Source organism: Dasypus novemcinctus, chromosome 20 (genome assembly GCF_030445035.2).
Source record: "Dasypus novemcinctus isolate mDasNov1 chromosome 20, mDasNov1.1.hap2, whole genome shotgun sequence".
Lineage (NCBI taxonomy): Eukaryota > Metazoa > Chordata > Mammalia > Cingulata > Dasypodidae > Dasypus > Dasypus novemcinctus.
This window is the reverse complement of record NC_080692.1, coordinates 16031158-16050393: the sequence shown is the minus strand read 5'-3', so window position 1 is coordinate 16050393 and position 19236 is coordinate 16031158. Positions and strand designations below refer to the sequence as shown.

General features: G+C 40.8%; 1 protein-coding gene across 1 annotated transcript in view; it reads right to left on the bottom strand.

Annotated features, from left to right (window-relative positions):
- Window positions 1-15713: 15713 nt before the first annotated feature.
- The window catches only part of LOC101433437 (dihydrodiol dehydrogenase 3-like), a 111173-nt gene continuing 107650 nt past the window's right edge, over window positions 15714-19236 (bottom strand). Inside the window, exon 11 of the transcript XR_009182044.2 lies at window positions 15714-17988. The gene's annotated coding sequence lies outside the window, so the exon portion shown is untranslated. The remainder of the gene's footprint in view (window positions 17989-19236) is intronic.

Here is a 19236-nt window from a genome sequence, read left to right as displayed (position 1 = left end):
ATTCCGGCTTTGGTCAGCCAGATAGATGGTTGAAAATGATCAGAGAAATTTAAAACCAAACAATGCTATGTTCTTTGTTTGACTCTCAAATATCAATTTAACAAATACAGGGTAGTCTCATTAAACAAATGAGCACTCGGGGCTATAGATAACATATTAGTACATACTATTAAAGCTAAATCAGTATGAATTCCAGCTAGAATGCTAAAAATTTAAGATGTTAATTTTAATCCTCAGGGATACCACTAAGAAAAACAAGTAAAATATATAATGAAAAAATATGAGATGGGAATTAAAATGGTACAATAGAAAATCACAATGGAAGTATGAGGATCAAAAATATAGAAAACCTATTTAAAAACAAATAGGAAAATATCATAAGTATGTGGCTACTTTCAGTACTTCAATGTAAATGCATTAAACTTTCAAATTGAAAGACCAATTGGTAACAAATATGAAAACGACTAATCCCCAGTGTGTCTGAATAATTTGATTAAAGTATTGGGTGATATTAAAATAAAAATGATTCAGAAAGGGTAATATTGCTAAGACTAGCCTCAGATTTCTCTTTATTCGCCTGGGATTCAATTGTGGGAATGTTTAATTCTTCAGACAGAACAGAATCTATGACTCAAGAGTTAGTGAAATGGAATTTACTTAAAATTCCATGGCTATTAATTTCCTTAGATACCAGATGAAAACCATCATAATATCCCCTTAAATACCTCTTTTCTTTTCCCAAAGTTGTTCCCAAGGCAAAAATGGTGCTCCTTTAACACTCAGTCCTCTTCCTTACTCCCTTCTCCCATATACCTTCCATCATCTCCCCATTTTCCAAAGCATATGAATTCTACCTCTTGGATGATTCAGCCCCACAGCCTTCACCCTTATCCCCCGAAAATTTTATTATGCAAGGGTATGCATTCATTGTTCACAAAAGACAAAACGTCATTCCATCCTAAACTCCAAAATACATTCATTTAAAGCATCCACTTCTTAGGGATAAATTCTCTTTCCAAGATCAATTTTTCCAAGCATCTCAATATACATTGCTGAGAAATATTGGCTGTCTTCCTTCAGTGGAACTAGGGATTGAGACCAGAGACACTTCCCAAGTCTCTGAGACAGCAGGGTCCTCAACTAACAGTATCCAAGCATGATCAAGGTTGAAATATAGGGCAGTGGACCTGGCCCAGTGTTAGGGCATCTGTCTACCACATGGGAGGTCTGCGGTTCAAACCCCCAGCCTCCTTGACCTGTATGGAGCTGGCCCAAGCGCAGTGCTGATGCGCGCAAGGAGTGCCGTGCCACGCAGGGGTGTCCCTGCATAGGGAAGCCCCATGCGCAAGGAGTGCACCCCGTAAGGAGAGCCGCCCAGTGCGAAAGAAAGTGCAGCCTGCCCAGGAATGGCACCGCACACACGGAGAGCTGACACAACAAGATGACGCAACAAAAAGAAACACAGATTCAAAGAAATAAAAATAAATAAATCTTTTAAAAAAAAGATTGAAATATAAAACTGACTTCAAGAAAACAAAGACTGAGCTAATATCTTACTCACCTGAACTTGTGGATGGAAATTTTCATGCACTATACAATTGAACTTTTTCTAGCTATCCAAGCTAGCACAATGGAGTGGTTTCTCCAGGACATGGTGAACCTCCTCACTGAGGCACAGCCCACATGAGTCCCCAAAGAATGTTTGGAAGGTACTTGGGCCACAGGTGAGCTCTTCAGGATTTATCTTCGAAGAAAATGAGAATTTTTCTTATGGAGCAATATAAACTGCTTTAAAAATAAAGATGTGTCTCTACTGTCATAATTATTTCTGTGTCTCACCTGATGCTTTCACTGTGCTTCAGGGTGGACTTCAGGTTTCCTTCATGCCTGGAGTCTCTTAAGTGTGTCACAGCAAAGGTTCATCCTGCAGCAAAACTTCACAGGACTGGGTGCCAGTAGGGGGCACATCTCTGAAAATGCAGAGGTGTATGAGGGGGACAGAAACAGAGTGGGGAAGGGAGCAGGGCACACTTGGCCACCTTGGCTTAGAAATAATGATCATCTCATTTCATTTGGATGCTGTGCATAGAAAACTGAGTTAAATAAAAACTGGAAGAGATGTAGATGACACTGTTGAAGGTTGTTGAGCACAACATTGACTTGCTATGTGTTATGTGTGCACACCAGGAAGTTCTCATTCTAAGTCTGGGCCACTTGGAGAGAGACCTAAATCTAGGCAACAGGGATATTCCAGGATTAGCTGAAGGTATAAATCCAGACTGTCAGGAAAAATCCTCAAAGCAAGAGAGAAGAGGAAGGTGCCAGTTTAGGAAACCCAGCCACGGTTAAAGTCAGGAGACCCCATATTCTAAATTGTATAACAAATTGAAGGGATGGGTGGGCAAGTAATAAAGATTGAGGACAACGAGCAAAACTTGTGGCACTTTTGAGATAAAAGTTTAAACTATTAGATATCTGCCATGTAAATTCAGGTAAATTCATCCTCTTCAATTCTGACAGGAACAGAATATCTCGTTTTATAAGTAAACACTTGGGGGATTGCCCTCCTTTTAAAACATTTTACGTTATGTTATGATATCATTCTGTATGTATAATATGCAGTCTGCCTGTTTAAGTTATCACATTAAAAGCCCTCAACCTTATATTTTAAATTTTTTCATAAATACCGTTTTATGTGTTTAATTTGTATGACTCCATAATTTCATTATATTCAAGCATCATAGTTAACCTAACCATTCCCAGATCTATAATAGTTTATTTCCAAATTTTTCCTCTTATGAATTCAGCTGAGAAAGATCATACATTATATAAACTATACTTTACATTTTTTGAGAGTTACTATATGATAGTTTTCTAAAAGTTTTGTAATTGGGTCAGAGATACAAATAACTCAAAGTCTCTGGTTGCTTAACAGAAAATGATGTCCAAATCTGTTATACATTTATATGCCAATGAGCTGAATGCGAGGCTCTGGATTTATCACACCATTTACAGATTACATAATCTTATTACAAAACAAGAAAAGGAGAAAAAAAATACAATCAATGCAAATGGATAAAGCTAATATTTCTTTTAATTTAATACTTTCTATTTTTAACTGAGACTGAAATTTTGAAAAATGCTCATTAGGTGTTCATTGATATGTGCATGTGTTGTAAGATATTTCAATGTTTTAAATTACATACTATCAAGTAGGGGCTTCATGAGGAAGAAAAAAGAAGAAAGTTAATCATTATCTGGAAGTTTCTAATCTCTGAAATGGCCAACAAATCTCTTCCAATAATTTAGGATAATGGATTGCAGATTTTGAAGAGTAATGAGTCCTGAAAATAATTACTATTTTCTTTATCAGTTACTATAATAAACTTAAGTATACTCTCTAAAAAAAAAAGAAATCCAAATGACATGATGCCAATTCTACCTCACTCCATGAAATGTAGACATAGACATGGCCCCTCCCAGCACATTATTTCCTAACAGCTGAACAGGGCAGTCAGAGCCCTGCTTAGAGTTGTCCATAACTCTGGTGAAAGTAGAGGCAAGAAGTGTGGTTACCAGGGTGTGGGAGGCGATGGATCTAAAATGTCATTGTGTGAAACTAAATGACGGTCACTTCTTTCATGTATTGGGATTCGGTACCAATGCACCTAAAGAGGTAACAGTATAGATTTGGGTTCAAGAGTGGAAATGGAAATAGCCCTAGGAAGGGTGGCTGTCCAGCAGGGTTGTCGAAGAACCCAGTTCTTGTGTGACTCAGGGGATTCATTTTGTCTTGGTTTCATCGGGTTAAAGCCATTCTATTGATAAAGGGAGAAGGGGGGCAATCTTCAGCCAGTGCTCTGGGGTCTCATACTGTGGTCACCTATACAGTATTTTGGGATGGCTGTCTAGAAGAAATAAATCTCAGTTAGTCAGGGAGCTTGATGTCAGCCACCCGCTTTGAGGCTGATTGCAATGAGGAAATCTTGGTACAATTTCTAATTCAAGAAATCTTTCCCGGGAAACGGACTTGGCCCAGTGGATAGGGTGTCTGCCTACCACATAGAGGTCCGTGGTTCAAACCCTGGGCCTCCTTGACCCATGTGGAGCTGGCCCATGCGCAGTGCTGATGCGCGCAAGGAGTGCCGTGCCACGCAGGGGTGTCTCCCGCGTAGGGGAGCCCCACGCGCAAGGAGTGCGCCCCGTAAGGAGAGCCACCCAGTGCGAAAGAAAGTGCAGCCTGCCCAGGAATGGTGCCGCCCACACTTCCTGTGCCGCTGACAACAACAGAAGTGGACAAAGAAACAAGACGCAGCAAATAGACACAAAGAACAGACAACCGGGGGCGGGCGGGGGGGGGGTGGATTAAATAAAATAAGTAAATCTTTAAAAAAAAAAAAAAGAAAGAAATCTTTCCCCTTCCAAGTACACTAGGTCCAGCAGAGAAGTCCGTGTGTTCAGGAGACGTGGACTTGAAAGTGTGTGCTAAATGACAGAAGGTAAATGCTGCTGTGGGGTAGGAAAGGTCGCAGAGCGCCAGGCAAGAAATAAGAGAACCTGGCCTGAGTACGATTTTCTTCCACTTTAGACCTAGAAAACTCTACCTAAAAGGGAAATACGACATCTTTCAGGAGAAATGCTGTCCTATAAGGGCAAGTCTTCATTGCCCTCATGAATATACTTTAGGCGTAAAGGAAATAGGCAGAGTTGTTCCTCTCACCTGAGAATCGGCATCCTCTAGTAGATGGATGTCAGAGAATTTGCATTAATATTTTTCTTTTGGACTACTTAACTGCATAAAGAGAGACAATATACTTAACCTTTCAGTCTCATTTTTCACAGCTGTAATGTGGATAGAAAATTTTAAGACATTTTTAAAAACAACAGGCTAGGCTTGTTTCCTAGGTAAATGCAACGGGGAGTGAAGAAAGAGACAGACCATGGACAGCACTGAGGCTTTAGCCTTGTGAGTCTCCACGTGCTGGACACCTAAGGAAAAGCGCATGGTGGAGCAGCAGCGGCATTTGGAGCTTAGAACCTAATTCCATGTAACTGTGTCAAAAAATGAAAGATACTTAATAGCAAATGAAAGCAAAATTAGCTTCATTTCTCTTTTGTCCATTGTCAAAAGTACTTTTCTCTCAAATGTTGATAGACAAATTCTTACCTCATTTTCTCCAGAATTATATCTTCTCCCAGTGAATTGGCTACGGCGTTCAGGCTCATGTCTACTTCACTAATCCCTTACAGGATGCGATTCATTTTTACAGTAAATTGTTATCCTCAGAGTGCATGTTTTTACTCCTCATGTGTAAATGTTTGTCATGCAGCTGGAGTGACTGTAGGAAGAATTAACATAGTAGACTGCTCAACTTAGACTTTTACTGAAAAGCTTGCCCTTAGCTAGAATCTAGGAATCAGGATTTTGGGAGACGTGTACCTTTTCTCTAATTGATAAGAGTGGTTAAGTGTCTAAAGTGTACGAGCAATGAGTTTATGCTGAATATCTGCTTTCCTTCCAGGGGACTGAAATTTTTTTCTGCACTAGGCAGAGTGGGCATATATGAGTAGTCCTTCTGAAAAAAGGCTGGGTACTTTTTTTTTTTAAAGATTTATTAATTTTTTTTTATTTCTATCCCCTTTTCTCTCCCCCCTCCCCAGTTGTCTGCTCTGTGTCCATTTGCTACGTGTTCTTCTGTGTCCACTTCTATTCTTGTCAGCAGCCCTGAGAACCTGTGTCTTTTTTGTTGCTTAATCTTGCTGCGTCAGTTTTCCATATATGTGGCACCATTCCTGGGCAGGCTGTGTTTTTTGCACACAGGGCAGCTCTCCTTATGGGGCACACGCCTTGTGCATGGGGCTCCCCTACATGGAGGACACCCTTGGATGGCACGACACTCCTTGCGTGCATTAGCACTGCATGTGAGCCAGCTCACCACACGGATCATGAGACCCTTGGTTTGAACCCTGGACCTCCCATATGGTAGGCTGATGCTCTATCAGTTGAGTCAAATCCACTTCCCAAGGCTGGGTACTGAGTCTGTAGTAAGCTTCACTGGTAGACAATATTTCCCAAGTTTTGTCAAATTTGATGCTAGGGGAATCAAGTGTGTTCTCTGTCTCCACTGGAAGAGGATCCTTGGAATTTTGTGATTGCTTCCTCCATACTTTGCCACATGAACCATTTCCCTTTCCTGATTTTGTTTTGTAGTCTTCAATGCAATAAATCATTCTTCTGAATGCACCTAATGTTCAGTCCTGTGAGAAATTCTAGCTAACGGCTAATCTGAAATTGGTCTTGGGGAACTTCCATGGTAGTGAACAATGATTTCAGTTTTCCCAGGACTCATGAGTCCCCGGGATGACCAACATTCAATATGAAACCCGAAAGTCCTAGACAAACAGGGACAAGTTGATCAACCTACATGCAAAACCAACACGACCAGGGGAATATTGATTCTGGAGAAAGCCACTACTTGTGGCATGACTTCCAGTCAATCAAATGGATCTCCAACTTCTGCCATTGTTGCTCCTATAGATTCCTAAGAGTAGTGCAGAGGAGGCCAACAAATAAGCCATTGATGCTGCCTATCTGTGTCCATAAATGCCTACAGCATGCTTAACAGGTAATCCAATAAAGGTCCCTCAACTGAATTTAAGGCAATCTAAGGGTTTCACACCCAGATGAATACATTAGTTTACAACTGTAGTCTTTCTCTTTTGGGAATTCATAAAACAATCTCAAACTGTCACAAGGCTATGTATGTAATATCCTTTGAGGTCAGGAGAGTGCACAAAACAGCAAGGGAAGGACAGTACAGGAGTGGGAGAAGTCACAAGCCTTACCTAAATGGCAGCTCTTACTTGGCACCCAAGAAGCCTTTTCTAATTCTTTATAGGGTGGCGGCCTCCTTCCTTTCCACCAAACATGCACGTTTCTATCTCTAGGACCACCGCTAGGAGGTATTTTCTCAAAGAGTGCCACAAGCAGTCAGCAACAATCACCAGGCTAACTACAATGACCAGATCACCCAATTGCTAGTATTTCAGAATCAATCACCAACTTGTTAGGATGTGGTGTTGTCAAGATCATCTGGTGGGAGCCTTATAGCCCTCCTACCAATCACAGGCTGCAACCATTGGTTTCTCATGCCGGGATAAAAACAATTAACAATCACTCTCACTTTGGGATCGTGAATGGCAGAAATGCCAGTACCTGACAGATACAACAGAAAGTGTCAGAAGCTAAACCCAATCTAGCCAACATTTGGCCATTCCATTCCAGGGAACTTTTCACCATATCAAAGAGTCAATTATTTAGCAAAGAGCAGTTCACTAAACCTAACCACAGGCCCTTGGTGTTTGCTTTAGCATCTTCTTCATGATGCCAATTGTCTTATTTGCCTCCTCTTCACTCTGCTTGTGAGAGAAGGGTCCCCATCCTAGGGTTATTAGAATGGTCAAATGCATGACACCCAACACTGGACACATGAGATGGGCAAGAGTGTAGTAATTAAATATACTCATAGCCTAGAGGAGTGGGAAACTGCATCATGCAAGGTCACATGGAGACTTCACTTGGAAACAGACTGAACAAGCAGTGGCTATGGGAGTAGAGCTGTGATAATAGATGGTAGGAGTGAATCAGTTTCCTATGAAAAGATGCAATTGCCTTTTTTAATAAACCCATGGTCTAACAGGAAAGTGAGGCCCACTACTCAGTAATAGGTAGGCAGCGTGCCCAGTACTGTAAGTACGGTAGATTGGCCAAAGGACTGGCCATACCCTTCTAAGCACAGTAGATAGGGGACTTGCAGTTATGTATTTGAGCCATGCTCACACAAACATATTTTTCCAGATGTCAAAGCATCACTAACATTGATTCCTAATGTCAGACCTTTTAGGACACAGGGAAACCTCATATTTACTCTTAAGACTTTGCAACTGGTGGGTAAGACCCACCACATTACAGCTGATAATCTCCCTTACTTAAAGTTAATGGAGTGTAGACATTAGCCATATTCACAAAAGGACTCACAACACCACCTAATTCAGTGCTTAATTGAAGATGACAAAAAAGACTAATGCCCCTGCCCCTTGGTGGATGGGATTCACAAATAAGAGGCATGGTAAAGGACAGATTTGAGGGTTTCTGATGGAGTTTCAATGTTGGAGTTTGATGCTGAAGACTTAATTAAGCTGGAGCCCTGGGAAGTAAGCTCACAGAGGAAAGAGAGGCAAGCCCCAGGAAGAAAGGAACCCAGAGAGAAGCAAGCCCCAGAAATATAGGAACCCGGGAGGCCTGGGCCCTCGCGGACGTCGGCAGCCATCTTGCTCCAAGTAGACTTTTGTGAGGGAGATAGCTTGTGCTTTGTGGCCTGGTGTCTGTAGGCTCCTGCCCCGGGTGAATACCTTTATAAAAATGAAAAAAAAATACAAAAGACTAATGCTTACAGTTTACCCTTTGTCAAGTTTGTACCACATACATCTCCTTATGCCACCAATAATCTCGAAATAAAGTTGATCACAAAATCATATTTGTGTTGAATATGATACACCTATCCTGTGCAAAGCCAGAAACACACTAACCCTTTCTCAAGAATGGGATGCAAATTTCTTTTGTGGTGTTCACTAGTCTTCTTGATATTCTGTTTCCTAAGTATTGTGTACATTTAAGCATTATGCTTGTAAGACATGGAGGGGACAGATATACACCTACATACACATATTTTGAAGAAAGCAGGAATTTATTGGCTGCTGGTTTCAAGGGTTGAAAGCTTGCTTCCTCCAGGGTAGACAGCCATGGGTCTGGCTGACATTTATTAGGTTCCTCCTCTCCCTTGTCATGGAGGGATGTCCTCTCCTTGCTTTTGTGTCTTCCAGTAATCAGGATTAAGACCTATTATCATTCAGTGAGGACACACCTTAATTAAAAATAACACTTTCTTGAGGTCTTTTTTACAATGCATTCATAACCACAGGAGTGTGGATTAAGATTGAGACAAAGTTTTTCCAAAGCACATAACTCAATCAACCACCATCCTCACCCTGAACCCTCAAAAGACTTGTTTTTCCCACATACAAAATACAATCATTCCATCACAACATCCCAAAAACCCTTAAGCCACTTTACAAGAATTCTAAGTACAAAGTCTCCTCAAAATCAGGTATAGTCATGATCGATCCTAAAATTCCTCTCTACCTGTGGCCCTGCGAAACCTAGACAACAAAATGCAATGCGGAGACATACATAGGGTAGACATGTCAATTCCAGAAAGGAGAAGCTGGAAGGAAAACAGGGATCAGGGGTCCCAAACACATCTGAAAGCCATAGGGACAAACTCCATTAGATCTAAAGGTATGAGAATCATGTGTGGATCAATGCTTTATCCTGTCAGTCTGCTAGAGTGGCAGCTCCATCCTTTCTAAGTGCTGGTGCAGAGGCCATGCTCTCCCTCAACGCTCAAGCTTACACCTCACACTCTCTGAGCACTGCAGTGTGGTCTTGCTTTGCACAAAAACTGGGGGGTGGTCCTCACCCTTTCTAAGCACTGGGGTGGTAGATGAACTATCTCTGGATATCTGGGCATAGAATCCACACTCTCTGAGTGCTGGGCTTTTGTCAAACTCACACACATTTTAGGGCAGGATATCGATGTGTGCCACATCCAAGCACAGGGTTTGACCCACACTTTTCACATGCATGGCTGGATCCTCTTTCTTGGCCCAAGGAGATGTTTTCCATCCAGACATCCTGCATCCATTGTTCTGCCCTAAACCCTCTGATTGCATAAAAGAAAATGTCCAAAACCTGTTATACATTTATATGCCAATGAGCTGCATGGCAGGTTCTGTTTTTATTGTACCATCTACAGATTGCATAACCTTATTATAAAGTTAAGAAAGAGGAAAACAAATAATACAACAAATGCAAATGGTTAAAGGCTAGTTTTCTTTAATAGTTTAGATTTGTGAGACTGAACTTCTGAAAAATGCTCATTAGCTGTTCATTGATAGGTGCGTGTGTTATAAGATATTTAAATGTTTTGAATTATGTCTTATCAAGAATGGGCTTCATGAGGAAGATAAAAGGAAAACTTAATTGCTCTCTGGAGGTTTCAGTCTATGAAATGGTCAACAAATCTCTTTAAATAATGTAGAATAATGGGTTGCAGATTCTGAAGAGAGTAATGAGTACCCCAAATAATTAATGATATATCAGTTTCTATGATAAAGTTAAGTACACTTAAATGAAACAAAAATGCAAATGACATGATGCCAATTCTACCTCACTCCATGAAACATGGCCACAAGCACATTATTTCCTAACAATTGAACAGGGTAGTCAGAGCATTGCTTCAAGTTGTCCATAACTCAGGTGAAAGTAGGGGGAAGAAGTGTGCTTACCAAAGGGTGAGAAGTGATTGATCTGAAACGTCATCATGTGCAACTAAACGATGGTCACTTCATTCCTGTACTGGGATTTGGCACCTATGCACCTAAAGAGGTAACAAGAGATTTGGGTGCAAGGGTAGAAATGGCAATAGTCCTAGGAAGGGTGGATGTCCAGCTGGGTTTTTATAGAACCCAGTTCCTGTGTGACTCTGGGAATCCATTCAGTTTCGCCAGGTTAGATCCATTCTACTGATGAAGGGAGAAGGGAGACAATCTTCAGCCAGTGCTTCAGGGTCTCATACTGTGATCACCTACACATTATTCTGGGCTTGGCTGTTTAGAAGAAATGAACCTCAGCAGCCAGGAAGCTTGATGTCAGCCACCTTCGTTGAGATTGATTGCAATGAGGAACTTTCTGAATGATTTATAATTCAAGAAATCTTTCCTCCTTCCAAGTACACATGGTTGAGGGAAGTCCATGTGTCAGGAGTCCTGGACTTGAAAGTGGGTGACACAAGGTAAATGCTGCTGTGGAGTAGGGTAGGTCACTGAGTGCCAGGCAAGAAATAAGAGAACCTGGCCTGAGTACCATTTCTTTCCCACTTTGGACCTGGAAAACTCGGACTAAAAGGAAAATATGATGTCTTTCTGGGGAAATGCCATCTCACAAGGGCAAGTCTTCAATTCATTGTCCTCATTAATATACTTTTGGTGTAAAGGAAATAGGTAGATTTGTTCCTCTCACCTGAGAGTAGGCAAAGTGTATACTTCACTGGATCGATGTCAGAAAATTTGCATTCCGAATTACTCTTTCTGACGACTTAACTGCATAACAAGGTACACTTTGCCTAACCTTTAGTCTCTTTTTTCTAAATTGTAATGTGAACAGAAAATTTTAAGAGATATTTTGAAAAACAGTGGGCAGGGCTTGTTTTACTAGTTGTACAATGAGGTGTGTAGAAAGAGACAGAACTGGACAGCACTGAGGCTTCAGCCTTGTGAGTCTCCACATGTTATATACCTATGGAAAAGCACTTGGTGGACCAGCAGTGGCATTTGAAGCTCAGTTCCTAATTCCTTGTAACTGTGTTGAATAAAGACATACTCAACAACAAATGAAAGCAAAGAGTTGCTTCATTTCTCTTTTGTTCATTACCAAATGCTCTTAAAAGTTTTTCTCCAGTGTTGGTAGATAAGCTCTTAACTAAAAGTTCCCCAGAATTGCATCTTCTCTCATTGAAACGGTTTTGACTTTCACTCTTGTTTACTTCACAAATCCCTTACAAGATACGATTCATTTCTACTGTAAATCTACATCTTCAGAATGCATATTTTTACTCCTAACATATAAATGTTCTGTCATGCAACTGGAGTGGCTGCAGGAAAGAACTGCCATAGTAGACTGCTATACTTAGACTTGTCTGCTAAAAGCTTGTCCTTGGCTGATCTAGGAACTTGGATTTTGGGAGATGTCTACCATTCCTCAGATTGGCAAGGGTAGTTAAGTGTGTCTAAAGTGTGCAAACAATGAATTTATGCTCAATATCTGCTTTCCTTCCAGGGGATTGAAATTCTTTTCCGCACTAGGCAGAGTGACCAGATGTGAGTAATCCTCCTGTAAAAAGTTAGGGTATTAAGTCTGTAGTGAGCTCCACTGGTAGACAATATTTCCAAAGTGTTGTCACAATTTGATGCTGGAGAGACAGCCAAAGGAGTACCCAGGTACTGGTGCTTCAGAGAACTACAGAGACACATAGTTTCATGGTCAGGACAGATGGCTCTGGAGTTCATTGCCTTTACAGTGGGCCCTACTTTGGAATTTGTGCTCTTGATTGTGATGGAGTTGGACTCAGATGTAACCTCTCTACACATACCTCTTCTGTCACTTGTACTGAACCTATGATTGGCACTGGGGTTTGTGTATGCTCAAGAGACTTGAATCTGTGGACTGTCCATGTGCCAACTCAGCCCTAAGCCTCAGCAGAGTTGTAAAATCTACTCTCTGGTTTGTTGGATGTACTCAGGTCAGCTGACAAGGAGGTGAGAATGGTCAACCACCACACCAGAGAACCGAGAGTGTCTACAACTATAAGCAGGAGAACCACATCCATCATCATGTGGGATCTAAGTCCCCTCTCGATTTAGAGGTGGAGTTGGCATCACAATCCCAGGGTGCACAAGATGGAGGAATATAATATGGATTGGAGTGGACTTGCTGGTAATCTACTATAGAACGGTTGTGACTCTAGCAATGGAAGAAATTGTATCATTGATATGGAGACAGTGGCCACAGGAGTTGCTAAGGGCAGGGGAGGGAGGAAGAAGTGTGATATGGGTACTTGGAATTGCCCTGAACAATATTGCGGGGACAGATGCAGGACATTGTTTATTCTGCCATAATTCATTGGATGGACCAGGGAGAGTGTGTACTGCAATGTAAACCTGGTCCATGCAGTGTGGCAGTGCTCCAGGGTATATTCATCAAATGCAATGAAATTGCCTCACTGAAGAAAGGGGATGTTGATGTGGAAGGATTGGGAGAGGGAACGCGTGGGAGGGTGGAGAGTGGTGTACATGGGAACCTCTTATGTTCTTAATGTAATGTACTGTGTGAACTATTTATCTTTAAGAAAAAGACAAAAAATAATTAATGCTGGAGAAATTAAGCATGTTCTCTGTCTCTACTGAAGAGAACTCTTGTACTTTATGATAGGTTCCTCCTTACTTTGCCACATGAACTATTTCTCTTTGCTGATTTTGCTTTGCAGACTTTCAATACAATAAATCGTACTTGTGAATAAAACTAATATTTAGACCTGTGAGTAGAACGAATTGCTGAACCTCAGGTTGATCTTGGGGAACTTCAATGCTAGTGAACAACAATTCCAATTTCCCAGGACTCATAGTCCCTAGAATGACCAACATTCAATACTAATCCTGAAAATCCTAGGAAAACTGGGACAAGTTGATCAACCTACATACAAAACCAACACAAGACCAGGGAAATGATTGATTGTGGTGACAGCCACCACTTGGGCATGACTTCCAGTCAATCCAATAGATCTCCAACTTTGGCCTTTGTTGCTTCTTTAGATTCCTAAGGGAAACATAGAGGAAGTCACCAAACTAGTTATTGATGTTGGGTTTCACCATATTGATTCTGCCTATTTTTATAAAAATGAAGAGGAGGTTGGACAATCCCTCTGAAGTAAGATTGCAGACTGTACTGTGAAAAGAGAAGATAAATTCTATACCTCGAAAGTGTGTGTCTATTTTGCATGTTTGTGTGTGTGCATTTGTTTGGGTTTTTTTTAAAGATTTATTTTTTATTTTATTTCTCCCCCTCCGCCTCCCCCCCCCCCATTGTCTGCTCTTTTGTTCCATTTGCTGTGTGCTCTTCTGTGTCTGATTGCATTGTCCATATTAATCCTTAAAAAAACCTAGAGAGGCTCTTTTTGGTTCATGTGTTTACTGCATGGGCCCTCATGTGTTCAGGAGATAAGAGACTGTGACTGTCAGCCTGTGGCAAGCTAACAACCCCTTTTTGGTAGAAATTAAGGCCATGTAAATAACTGCCTTTTCAGGTGTAGAAGAGACATTTCCAAAATATAAGGAGCAAATTAAATAGTTTAAGCCCGTTATGAGTCCACTCTGTAACTAAGAACAAAAAGGTATTTATTAAAACGTAATAGATATGAATTATAAAAAGTTTGTCTTCTAAAAGTCATTCCTTACAACTCTATACACCCACTGCTTTGTACCAATTAGTATCTGGAAAGCTTTGCTATACCTAACTCACAAAGCCTTAGTGTCCCAGCTCTCGATGTTCATGACACCATAACTAAAAGGCACAGGCATTATTTCATGATCTCCCTATACTCTAATGTATACTTATTCATCAGTAGCATTTTCCAACACGAAGCAGACCTTCCTTCATAAAAGAAGCTGATGACACCATGGGAAGCAAACAGAAAACCTTTTCCTGGAAAGTGAAAGAGGGAAATTATCTATCCCTTCTAGAAGGATGCAGCAACCTGGAGAACAGATTTATAGTTATATTGATAATATCACTTTTACCAACCAAGTGCTGCCAAAAATATCGGCACATGCAAAATTACAGAAAAACTGTCGGAATTAGGAGCATCAAGTACCCCCCAACTTCAAGTTATACTTCAACTGGGAATGAGAGTAAGACGTGTAAATTTAGTGAACTTCCTCACAGGTTTTCACAAGCTGAAATTAATTTTTTCTCAAAAATCTTGCTAACTTTAGCTAATATGATGCTTGGGTTGTATATTACCATAAACTAGTTCACAATTTCACTTCTGGAACAGAATTTCTTTGATAATTTTAATCAACAAGAACAACATGCCCTGGTAACTCAAAGACTGCCAATGTTTTACTCTTCTTCTAGTGTCCCTTGCTCTTCCTTGGAAAAGTGAATCTCTGTAACTGCCCTGGTAGGAGATAAAAGAGATAATTCCCAGTGACTTTACCATTGCTCTGGCTACCTGTCTAGTGCCCACCCTATGATTTGTTTTTCTGTATGCTGAACTAGTAGATATTTTACTATTTCTTAACCTATTTCTTTTTGTAATCTAACTGAAGACCTTCTGACAATTTTGCTTTATTCTGTCTGCTATACATAGACTTAAAATTACGACATTCATCTATGACTCTATTATTCAGCGCAATGGGACAAAAAACTCCTTGCCCTCATGATCCTACATTCAAGTTAGAGGGGACAGACAATAAGCAAGGTGAAAGGTAAACAAAAGTTGTCAGATGGTGATAAATTATGTGGAAAGAAGTAGTACACGGTAATGAGAAGGGGGAGTTTCACTGAGGAGGGGGATTTGTTATTTTATAGAGCCTTACAGGTGAAATCTTCATTTAAATGGAGACTTTTTTTTTAGATTTTTAAAAATTTATTTGTCTCCCCTCCCCCCAGCCCCCTCCAGCCCCCCAGTTGTCTGCTCTCTGTGTCCATTCACTGTGTGTTCTTCTGTGACCACTTCTGTCCTTATAAGCCGGCCCATTCTTGAGCAGACTGCACTCTCTTTCGCGCTGGGTGGCTCTTTGAGGAGAGGTATGCAGAGGGGTGAGTCATGCAGTGGCTCTTTGAGGAGAGGTTTGCAGAGGGGTGAGTCATACAGATATCCAGGAGAAGATAATCTGGGGAGAGGAGACAGCAAGTTCAAAGGCCCTTAGATGGTAGAATGCTTTGAATATGAAAATAGTGAGTTCTCAGAAGACTGGAAGAGGAAAGCATGGCAGTTGATGAAGTCAGAGGGCAAAGAGAGAACCAACTCAAGGAGAACCTTTAAGAAGGATTTTTATTTTTATTCAGTATGAGCTTGGAAGCCATTACAGGGTTTCATCTAATTTACTTTTCAGAAGAATCACCGTACCTTTGCACTATCTAACACAGTACAGAAAAATCACATGAGGCTATTTAAATTTACTTTAATTATAAATCATTAAGATTAAAAATCAGTTCATCAATGTATTAGTCAGCCAAAGGGGTGCTAATGGAAAATGTCAGAAATCGGTTGGTTTTTATAAAGGTTATTTATTTGGGGTAGGAGCCTACAGATACCATGTCATAAAGGATAAGTTACTTTCTTCACCAAAGTCTATTTTCACTTGTTGGAGCAAGATGGCTGCCGACAGCTGTGAGGGTTCAGGTTTACTGGATTCCTTCATTCCAGGGTCTTGCTTTGCTCTGGGTACAAGATTTCTTTCTTCCTGGGGCTGGCTTCTCTTTCCTCTATGAGCTTATTTCCCGGGACTCCAGCTTAAGGTTTTAGCATCAAACTCCAACATCAGAAACCCCCAACTCTGTTCTTTGCCGTGCCTTTTACCTGTGATTCCCAACTTGCCCAGGGCATGGGGACTCAACACCGTAATTATAACTCAGTCATGCCCAGGTACAGATCAGATTACAAGCATAATCCAATATCTATTTTTGGAATTCATAACAGTATCAAACTGCTACACTCCACCCTCTGAATTCCAAAAAGACATTACAATATTTTAAAAAAACCTTAAATCAGTAACAATGCAAGTACTAAATCATATCACAATCAATTTAAAGAAATACAGTTTAACTTGGGGTGAAGTCCGGTCTCCTACAGGCCTCTGAACTTACAAAACAATTTTTGTGTTTCTTATACACAAATGGACATAGACAAATATTTTCATTACAGTAAGGGGAAATTGGGAGAGAAACATGAGTCTCAGGTCCTCTATATTTCAGTAAATCTTCAGGGCATCCTCCATTAGGTTTCAATCTGAAAGTTATTCTTAAGATGATGGTTTCTTCTCCTTGTTGCCATATGGGGACCCATCCTTTCCCCAGTCTTGCCTAATGACCATTTTCTTGGTTCCACCCTCATCAAGCATTTCGGTGTTGACCAATATCTAGACCTCTTCCTCCAAGAGTGCTGGGGTGATTGCCACACCTCACCCAGTCTTTGGATTAGATCCCCCTAGTACAGTGATGTGAAGACAACATTTCCCCTAAACTTTGGCATGTAGGCTGAACACTCTCAGAGCAATGATTTGACCACCTGGCCTTCCCTAACCTTTGGGGGACAGGTCCACCCCTCTCAGATATGTGGGGTGCTGACCTTAACTGCCCTAATCCTTTGGGAATGTGCTCCACTCTCTCTGTACCCTGGGGCAGCAAAACTGTCCCAGAACATCGAACAGGATCATTCATCCTCTTCAACTGCTGGGACAAACTCACTGTCTCTGTACATATGGGAGGGTTCTTCTCTTGGCCAAGGTGTAGACTTAATCCCAGATCTCAGCTTCCATGGTTTTCCTCTTAAAGCTGTTTCTGCTTCAATCTCTCCTTTCTATGTCCTTTTTTTTTTTTTGATTTTAATTTTTTAATTTTTTTATTTTTATTGATTTTGTAAAAATATTACATTAAAAAAACATGAGGTCCCATTCAACCCCACCACCCCCACCGCACCCCTCCCCCCCCAGCAACACTCACTCCCATCATCATGACACATCCATTGCATTTGGTAAGTACATCTCTGGGTATCTCTGCACCTCATGGTCATTGGTCCACATCATGGCCCACACTCTCCCCCATTCCATCCAGTGGGCTCTGGGAGGATTTACAATGTCTGGTGATTGCCCCTGAAGCACCATCCAGGGCAACTCCAAGTCCCAAAGGCGCCTCTACATCTCATCTCTTCCTGCCATTCCCCATACCTATCAGCCACCATGTCCACTTTTCCCACTCCAATGCCACATTTTCTCTGTGGACCTTGGATTGGTTGTGTCCGTTGCACCTCTATGTCAAGAGGAGGCTCAGATTCCACATGGTTACTGGATGCAATCCTCCTGCTTTCAGTTGTAGGCACTCTAGGCTCCATGGTGTGGTGGTTGTCCTTCTTCAACTCCATCTATGTCCTTTTTATTCCAGGCTGACAGTGATTATGCTAATACAGCTCTCTCAAAAACTTTGTTGGTTTAGCATGCAGGAAGCAGGGTTCCAAACCATCAGGCAGTAAGACTTTGCACAGGTCTTTCCCAGATAACGGCATTTTCAATCTTGATTGACCATTCGTTTATCTGTAAAAAAAACAAACAAACAACAATAGACTTTTGCAGTGCTTTTCAGGGTTATATGCATAGCCCAACCATCTTGTACAGTATTTACTGATAGTAGTAGTAATGGAAAAGCAGCATACGTTACTTCTCAAAAAGAACAGGTTTGGCAGACTCCTTATTCATCTACTCAATGCACAGAGCTTTCAGCCATCATTAAGGTTTTACAAACGTTTCAATAACCCTTGAATATTGTCTCTGACTCCGAATATGTATGTTTAACTGTTGGTCATATTGAAACAGCTCATATTTTTATTACTGATGATTTGTCTCAACTTTTTGCCAACATTCAAGCCCTCATTCAGCAAAGAAATCAGCCCATATATATTACTCATATCCGGTCTCATTCTTCCCTTCCTGGTCCTCTAGCTACTCAAAATGCAAGAGCTGATTTATTAGTAGGATGTTTGCAAGATGATAGTAAATATCATGCATTAACTCATATTAACACTAAGGGACTTAGACATAAATTTCCTCAATTAACAAAACATCAAGCTCAAGAAATTATTCACACCTGTCCCACCTATGGACCCTTAACCACAGTGCCTTTTCAGGCTGGGACTAATCCCAGAGGCCTGGCTCCTAATCAACTGTGGCAGATGGATGTTATTCACATACCATCATTTAGTAAATTATGATATGTCCATGTCTGCATTGATACTTACTCTCATTTTTTGTGGGCTACTGCACAAAGTGGTGAATGTTTTCATCATGTTCGTTCACATTTATGGTCTGCTTTTGCTGTAATGAGATGCCCCTTGAAAATTAAAACTGATAATGGCCCTTCTTACACTAGTAAGTCTTTTGCTTCTTTTTGTTCTACGTATACCATAGAACATGTTACTGGTATTCCTTATAATCCTACAGGTCAAGCCATAGTTGAACGCAGCCATCATACCCTAAAAACTATGCTTTTAAAACAAAAAGGGGGAGATGATGGTATTATAACACCAAAAGATCAATTGGCAAAAGCTTTATTTACTTTAAATTTTCTTAATGGTTATAATTCATTGACACCTGTGAAATGTCACTTTGGAAAATGTCCAACATTTACAGTGGATGAAGGAAATGAAGATCAACCAATATTCTGGAAAGATATTTTAAGCAATGAATGGAAAAAAGGCAGGATTAAAGTATGGGGGCGAGGCTATGCTCTTGTCATTTCAGAAAATGGAGAACAAATTTGGTTACCTACAAAAAGGATTAAACCTC